At 37.6% G+C, this 9,354-nt stretch overlaps 1 pseudogene; it reads left to right on the top strand.

Annotated features, from left to right (window-relative positions):
* Nucleotides 1-3,718: 3,718 nt before the first annotated feature.
* LOC115071647 lies at nucleotides 3,719-3,859 on the top strand (annotated as a pseudogene).
* The last annotated feature ends 5,495 nt before the right edge of the window (nucleotides 3,860-9,354 follow it).

Here is a 9,354-nt window from a genome sequence, read left to right as displayed (position 1 = left end):
TTAATATTCTCTCTGCTCCTTGTTCCACTATGTTCTGTAAGCCTTAGGTGTAGAGGTTCCATTGTAGATGTGTCGCTTAGGGCTGAGTATCTCACAGACATTTATTCTCTGTTTGACTAGTTGTGGACCTCTGTCATAGTCTCCATCTGTTGCAAGAAGCTCCTAAATGAGTGGTGAGTGGTATACTTGTCTGTAAATATAAGGATACCCATTTAGCACACAGTAAGAAATTACATATGTCTAGGGATGTGGCAAACACAGCGTTTTCTCTAGGATCTCTAGCCTCTCCAACCATGTGTATTTAGCTATGTATACAGTACCACATATGAGTTTCTGCCCATTGTATGGGTTTTAAGTCCAATTAGTTAGCTATTAATTACCCCCCAAGAAAATGTGCCACTATTGTACCATTAGAGAGAGTTTGCTGAGCCAGTCATTATTGTGGTTATTAAGCTTTAAGGTTGGAGTTGGACCACTGAGTGATTTTCTCCCTTAGCAGCTTGCATAGTATCCTTTGAAACCAGGAGAGTTAGTCTTCAACTTCCAGGTCAGTTTTAGCTCCATTGCTCTAAATCCTGTGCTTGAAGTATATCTTCAGCAATAGGGTCATACCTTCAAGCTCTGGGAGGAAATCAAGAGCTGTGGCAATACCCTATGTTATTTGGAGAGGCTGTTGGACTACCCTGACTTACTGGAAGGGAGGTTTCTCCAGTTTGGCACTGTTTCTTGTTATACAGCCTTCAGTTATACACATGCACACATGTTCAGATATTGTATGCATATTTTTCAGTACTCCTTTGAACTACATACATTTTCCTCTGCTTTTTTTCCACACAAGCTAAGCATTATGTATCTCTCCTCTCTCTCCTGTTTAGCCCTCCCTCCTCCTTCCCCAGCTAAAGTACCCCCCATTTTCTCCTTGATAATACCTGTCTCCTATTATCCTCCCTCTCTTGAGCTCCTACTTCCCATTTACCCCCATGGTCCCTTGTATAACTCTCCCTCCTCCTTTCCCAGTTAAATAAACCCATTTTCCCCCATTTCCCCCTTGGTAACTTCTATCTCTACTATCCCCCTCTCCCAGGCTCCTTCTTTTCCTCTACATCCATGGTTTCTTTCCATTTTCCTGGCTCAACCTCTGGAACTTTTGGAAACTGATGGCTCCTGGGAAGGGAAGGGACAGTGTCTTAGAGGGATGAGGTCCCTGTTGGGCCCAGGGCATTTACCTACACTGAAAGACATTTGGATATATATACAAATCAGAATTGGGAGGGGGCAGTTGGGAAAATCATGCATAGGGGAGGAGTTCTAAATGCCATCATACTATGTTGTATGAAAATTGCAAAAGTTCAACTATAAAAATAAACATATCCAGGTTAGAAGGTAACAAAAATGAACTCTGAAGTTAAATATGCTCTAAATCTGGTTTTCCTTTTAATTAGTCATATGACTTTTGGCAAGTGATTCAACCTTTCTGAGCTGAATTCCAGCATCTGTTAGATACATATAATCCATTTATAAAGTGTTATTATGAGATTGAACTAGATAATATGTGTAACCTGTCTCAAAAGGCCTGGCAAATAATCAATAATTAATAGACATTATTATCACCATTAGTGTAATGCCCACTCATATGACTCAAATTAACATTCTGTGGATATCTGTATGTCTTTTGTTATTACTTCATACTTTCCTAGACCCTGAAGCAAAAGGAATGTTGAAGAAGAAATAGTTTCTGCCATTTTGTTGTTACTATAATTGCTGAATTGTAGCAAAACTCAATTTAATTTAGAAAGTATGACTATAAGCACATTTCCAGAGTGTTACTGCAGCCTCTAAACTGGTATACAAAAGAACAAATGTCAGAGGTGGAGCCAAGGGGCTGGAGTCAGCCAGAGTAAAGGCTGAGCCAGAAAGATCAAGGTGCCTCAATCAACAGGGTTCATAAGAAAAAATGAGAATGGAAATTGTCCTGGGGCTGCCTACTGGAATGAGTATAGACTTTGTTTTAAACACACAATAGTCAAATCTAGTGTTTCTAAATGTCTGAAGACCTAAATTAAATCAAACACTTTCAATATACTCAGTGTAATCCTAGGTGCCAAGCCAACTACAAAATAGGTTTTCTCTGTCTTAAAAAACATTTGATTGAAATCCAGCTGCAAACTGAAGACACAATGCTTCCCAGAAGAGGAAGGGAGTACACAAGCATACACAGAGCACACTGCAAATAAAAGTCCCAGTAAAGATAATGATGTTGTTTGGTAGCAAAGTCTATGCTCCAAGCACTGCCAGATACTGTAGATGTGTAGAAGCACTTAATCTGTACAAAAGACAATTTAGAAAACACCACTGTGATTCTAGTGATGAATCATGTATTCTTGAAGCAGCACACTTGGATCTTTGATGTAGAATCAACTGATCAAATAAACTGGCCAAGAGAAAATAATCAGATATCAGAAAAATATTACTTTAAATAAATATACACAACTGCTTTCTAATGAAGGTCAAAATGTATAAGTATGGGAGAGTACTAATTTTAATAACCCTTAGCATAAGGAATTTACTTTTATGCACTCATAAAAATGTGTTTATATCACTAGTAATTTAAAATAACGATGCTGCATGGAACAACTATTATTGTAATACATAACTTCACCCAACCAATAATTAAATAACACTTGAAGTTATTTTAACACTTCTGTCATGTATGTCTAAAATAAATTGCTTTATATCGCCCTAGTCTCACTTTTCTTCTTTATTTGAAGTTGTTTCCAAGAAGAGGGTTTTCAACAAGCATGTTATAGTCAGATTGCAGGTGTATTTCTCAAATTCTATTCGTTAGTCCCAGGCATTGAGCAAAATGGTAATTTATAAAAGCAACACAGTTATTCCCCAGTACCTTCCTTTCACAAGCACATTCCAGGAAAGCTTAGGAGAGCTCTTTGTTCACCATGTTTCATGGAAGAACATTGATTTAGGTATGTTTGTTACAAGGATCAAATTGGTGAATGAAAAGGAATCCAGTGTCAAGTATGTCCATAGCATTGTGATTCAAATTAGAGTTACTGATTTAATGATCATCTTATAAATATTAATATATTCATTTATTCCCTTTGGCAATGGTAACCTTACATACCTGTATCCTATCCTACCACAGTAAAAAGAAAGAAAATGTCACTTGGTAAGTTTATCTTAGACTGTCTACTATTCATTGAAAGGCCTTGTCTCACTTGCCTAGGTTTCAGAAAAATATACTTAAAGAAATATATATGAAGGAAACAGTTTATATTTTAAGTACAGGCTTCTTGACCCTAACAAGACAATTTCATCATTTGGACTTTGGAATTTTTGGCACAAATAGTTGAAAAATGCAAAATACATGATTTAGATCACATCTGTCATTATGTAAATATGTGAAACCTGATACACAAATAAATAAGTAGAAATGAACAGAGATAATGGAAAGTAGGGGGAAGGAAGCAAGGCAAAGTAGAGCGACTGGCTGACAGTGTGTGTGTTATGAAAGAAAGCATCTTTAGTCAAGACAAAGACAGCAGACAGATTCTCATCTAGGGTTTTTGAATGAAGGACAAGATCTGCTGAGAGTGTGGTGTGCAATGTCAAGGAAGACAGGAATTAGGGTAAACTGTCCTTCTGAGGAACCACATGACTAGAGTGGGGGAAGAGACTATAGGGAATTAAGATAAACCACACTGTCTCCTTTGTAGACATCAAGCAGGCAGATTAAGAGATAAAGATTAAAGAACTGTTCTAACACAGAAGGATAAAGAAACTCTCCATAAACCCAGAGAAGAAGTTGTGTACCTCTTCTTTGGATCCTATCTCAGTCACAGTTGAAAAAAATGATTAAAGAATTGTCTACACATAGATGGAAGAAGTAGAACAGATAATGCTTAACTCACCGCAAACTATCAAAGATGCTACACAAGATTAAGAGCACATTACCAAATAAATCTTTCAAGCAAAAGCAAGAAGCATTTACATTATTAATAAAACAAATTATTGATATTTATAACTGTTAAACAATACACATGTACTTGTACATAGTGCTTAACAGTTATAAATGCACATGCACGTGCATGTGCGCACACACACACACACACACTATCACTGAATTGTGGGTTCCAAATACTGGATAGATAGACATGTCTTTATGGGGTTTATCAGGATGTTTCTGAGCAGTTATAGGAGGCTGATTGTGTACTGGGCACTTATTAAGCCGGCAAAGTCATTACTCTCCCAAGGATCCTACCTCCCTACCTTTCCTTTCCCTTCTCTCCTTCTAATTCTTGCCTCAGGCAGCCATAGATTGTCCAACTTTAACTGTACGTGACCTTTCTGAAAAGCTCCTCAAGCCTATGAGGTGAAACAGACTCCTTTGTGCTTGCTTTCAGGAAACAAGAAGTGGGGCAAATCAAATAGAATAACTTGAAACAAGGCCTACATCACATTCCCTGGCATCATAACACTGCTCCAGAAATGTGAACTACGCTAGGCCATGTGTGAAAGCCCCCATGCTAACTCCTTCAACTTTAATAGCTTCTTCAGTAGGATGCTGAATGCTGTGCTTCTCTAGAATGCAGAGTTCAAACAAAAAGTTGGCTACGTCTTTATTTGCTTCTTTGGTATCACTGGTTCGTTCAGTGGAGGGACAAGTTCTTTGAGTTGATATTGCTATTATTTTTTATTTTACTTTCCTTTTTATTTTTTTCAGTTTTAAATATGTACACTTTGCATACTGACCACACTCACCTCCCAACTCCCCACGTACACCTTCCACAATGATCTCTCACGTGTTCCTGTCTATGTTTTATTCTGTTGTCCACCTAGACTAGACAGGAATCCATCTGGTGATCATGACTTTGGAACTGTTCTTTGCACCCTGGTGGGTTGAGCAGAGGGTACGAAACTAAAGACATTGATTCCTTTTTTCACAGAAGTCTTTGATAGCCAATCGTTCGGAGGTAAAGGGTAGACCCTGTCAGTCCCTCACCCTTCCTTGACTGTTGTTAAGGATGGCCATGTGTTGGACCAGTGAAGGTAACTGCAGTGTATGTGAGTAAATGATTACAGTAGTTGTGCTGAGATTCAGGAATGCAGTTTTATAGTCCTTCATCCTACCTTCAGGCTCTTATGTACTTCCCATTCCCTCTTCTACAACATTTTTAGTGCTAGAGAGGGTTCTAAAATGATTTGTTAAGGGCTGATCCCGCATCCTTTGCTTATTTTCTACATTTTGGACAGCAACGAGTATCTGTATTATACAGTTCTAAACAATCAACACACATGATTTGAATTTATACTACAAAGTCATAAGGATAAATACATTCTGATATTGGCACAAAACTAGCTACGTAGATCAGTGGAATAGAGGAGTCAAGTATAAGTTCAGGTAATTACAGCTATCTCTTTTTTTTTTTTTTTTTTTACACAGATGCCAAAAATATACATCAGAAAGACAGCACCCTTCACAATGGTCCTGGGAAACCTGGGTATCAGCATAGAACTGCAATAGCTCAGGAAATAAAACTCAAAATCAGCAAATGCGCTTTCATGGAAAAAAAAAAAAAAAAACCTTCTGTACAGCAAAGGAAATAATCAGCGGACTGAAGAGACAACCCACTGGAATTTCACAAGATATTTGCCAGGTCTCATTTTATCGTAGTCATTTTAGGGAGAGACGTTAAAAACATATTTAGAGAAAAGTTTTCATTTTTCATTAATTATTCTTTAAATGCTAATTAATTTTTAAACCATATGTAACAACCTCTCACAAAGCTTTTCCAAATTGCATATAGGAAAATATGCATGGTAAAATATGCATCAAAACATATTATTAAAAAATGAGGGTAAAATTAGCATATATATATATATATGAGACAATATAGTTAGTTAATATCACGTGTAAGATTTTTCCTAAAATAAAACAAAATAATTGGGTAAATCATGAATTGAAGCCATAACCAGACATTCTGGATTAAAAAAGGGGAAAACCAAACAAAAGGCGAAATGGCATTTCAGAGAAAATTAGGAAAAAGCAATTCCCTCTCCTGCCCCAATTGTGACAGTTTTTGAAGTTAAAAGTATAAAAAATGGGCCGGGTGTGGTGGTGCACGCCTTTAATCCCAGCACTTGGAAGGCAGGCAGACCTTTGTGAGTTGGAGGCCAGCCTGGTCTACCTAGTGAGTTCCAGGACAGCTGGGGCTATAAGGAGACCCTGTCTCAAAAAGATAAAAAAATAAAAAGTATAAAGAATAAACCTTGTAAGCATTAAAGTAGAAAAGCAGAGCTAAAAAAAAAACAAAAAACAAAAAACATTGTGAGAACACAGTTATAACTATTCTTAGAATAGACTTCACTTTAGTACTAAGTTTCACTTACAAAAAACTAAGTAAACTCTACAAAATTTTAAAGGGGAAAAATGTGCAACCACATAAGATAAATTTAATACCTGATGTAAACAAGTGTGACTGTGGCTTCTAGCTAACAGTAACTCTAAAACAGTCATAATGATAAAGCCTTAACTATTTCTTATAGACCAGTAAGAAAGTAACTTGATACAATCTACAATCCCCTGGAAGAGAGGCTCAAACAGAGGTTGTCTAGATCACGTTGGTCTTGTGGGCATGTCTGTGAGGGATTCTCATGATTGCATTAATTGATGTGGGGAGGCATGGCCCACTGTGGGTGGCATCATTCCCTGAGTTTGTGTCCTGGACTGTAGGAGTGGAGGAAATGAGCTGAGCAGTAAGCAGGACTGCATTCTTGTCTCTGCTCTCCACCGTGCATGATGGGTAACCAACTGTTTTAAGTTTCTGCTGCCTTGACCCCCTCCCCACTACCTTGACCTATAACCTGGAATTGTGAGTTAACACAAATCCTTTCTCTCCTAATTGCTTTTTTTTTTTCCCCAAGTATTTTTATCTCAGCAGCAGAAATGAAATTAGCACAGCACAGTAGCACATTATTTATGGACCAGTGCTGCTATCATTATTCACAGTTTTAAAAGCATGGAAATAACCCAAATGTAATTTCATTAATGACTGGATAAATTAACTGTAATATATAATTACAATACACCATTATTCAACTTTGTTTGAGTGCGGTATTCCCAAATAGGTTTTAATATTTTAACACTTGGTCAGTCAGTGGTGGTGCTGTTTGGGAAGGGCGATGGAACCTTTTGGAGGTGTTGCCCGGGTGGAGAGAGCCCATCATTGCGGGTGGGATTTGCGAGTTCAGTCTTGTCCTACTTCCAGGTTGCCCTGTCTGCTTTCTGCCTGTGCTTGAAGAAGTAAGCTCTCAGCTTTCTGCTCCCTCTGCCTCCTGCCATGCCTCCCCCACCAAAACGAAGTCTTATCCCTCTGGAATCGTAAGCCAAATACATAAACTCTTCCTTCTATAAGTTTCCTTGCTCATGATGTTTTATTACAGCAGCAGAAAAGTAACTAATCAGAGCCTTAAACAAAGGAATGCAAGAAAGAAATTTCTTGTGGCACGTACTATAACATGGATGAAACTTGAAGACATCATGGTTAGTGAACTAAGTCAAGCATGGAAAGATCAATACTGCGTGTTTTGTTTCTGTGATGCCCTTAAAGTAGACTCGTAGGAACAGAAAGGAGAACAGGAACTACCAGGGACCGGAAAGAAGACTACAGGATAAGTTGCTTTTTAGTGGGTTTGGAGTTTCAGTGTGGGAATGTGAAAATATTCTGGAGATAAATGGGGCAGCTGTACAACATGTGAATGTACTAAATGCCTCGGAACTGAGATTAAAAATCATCTAAATTGTTGATTTTATGTTATGTTTATTTTATCATTATAAAATAATTCGTAAAAAATGAATGGCTCATGGCAGGAAATGGTTGTGGACATTCATCCAAAAGGCAGTGGAGTAAGGTACAAAGAGCATGAACTTGGGATCAAAGAGAAGTGAATTCACATTCCACATCTCCAGATTTTCTGGATTTCCTTGGAAAACTTATTTAATGTCTCTGAGCATCAGTTTCTTTGGACATAAAACAGGATTGGTAATTCCTAAGGCATAGAGCTGTTGGGAGTTAAGTTTATGGTATAATCCTCAGAAGCTAATAGTCATTTCACCTTAGTCTTCATTCCACGCTACTTTCTTTCCTTGTCCCCTTCCATTTTTGAAACCCATGTGCAATGGGCATGGTAAAGTTATATATTTTTTTAGAAAAGAGTTTTGATTTATTTTTTATTTTATGTACTTGAATGTTTTGCCACCACATATGCGGGAGTACCTCATGTGTGCAATGCCCATGGAGGCCAGAAGAGGGCACTAAATTCTCCAAGTGGGTGTTGGTAACTGAGCCTGGGTTCTCTGGAAGAGCAGTGAGTGCTCTTAAATACTGAGTCATCTCTCCAGCCCCTATCTTTTCTTCTTAGACTCGAAGCAGCCTCATCCCTTTTCCTGCCAGATACTAGCCTGCCTTTTTCCTATGTGCTGCATTTCTCTGTGAGATTTCTTTGATAAAGTATTTTTAACCTGGTATCTTCGCAGTGTTTGTAAATATAACTTACAGTTAACAATTAGATCTTGTTCTATAAATTATTTCACATTAAATAAAATATCATATGTGGCTTTAAGGAAACAGTTTGCTGGTGCGTAAATATTAGCACACTGTTTATACGGCATGGACAGAAAAGAAACAACAGAAAAGTAAACTATCAAACACGACCTGTTGTCAAATGCACTTGATAAAAAAAGCAGCAATATAATACAATTGAGACTGATGAGTAATAGAGATGATTAAAGAAAGAATGAGAAATTCTACTGAGCATGGCAGAAATGTCTAGAGAACAAGACAACATAGCCAGGATCTCAGGAAGACCAGCCCTCTTCCCTCCCTTCCTCTCTCCATCTCTCCCTTTCTCCCTCTCTCCCTCTCCCTCTCCCTCTCTCTCATCTCTCTCTCATGTGTGCCACCATTTGTATGTAGACATTAAAGCGTAACTTTCAGGAACTGGTTGGCTTTTGACCGAAGTTCTAGGAGTTGAACTGAGACCTGAAATTCACAAACTTGCTTGTCAAACTTGCTTGTAGCCTTTGCTTACAGAGCCATAGTCCCAGTCCCTTTGTGACATTTAGCTTGACAAAATTTCTACTAAAGGAATTTATCTTTCTTGTGTGTGAATTAATTTATACCAATTAATATTACAAGATTCTTTTCAGAACATTAAGTTATCAAAAAGCATAAATATATATTAGAAAATGAAGTATAAACTTATTTTTTATTCTTTATAACTTCATTTGATTTCTAACTTTGAACCTTCATGTGTCCACATAATCTGTCAATTAAATGA

The sequence above is a fragment of the Nannospalax galili genome, unplaced genomic scaffold (assembly GCF_000622305.1).
Source record: "Nannospalax galili isolate Female #2095 unplaced genomic scaffold, S.galili_v1.0 scaffold298, whole genome shotgun sequence".
In the NCBI taxonomy this organism is placed as follows: domain Eukaryota; kingdom Metazoa; phylum Chordata; class Mammalia; order Rodentia; family Spalacidae; genus Nannospalax; species Nannospalax galili.
Note: the sequence above shows the minus strand (reverse complement) of the source record. Positions and strands in the feature narration are given on the sequence as shown.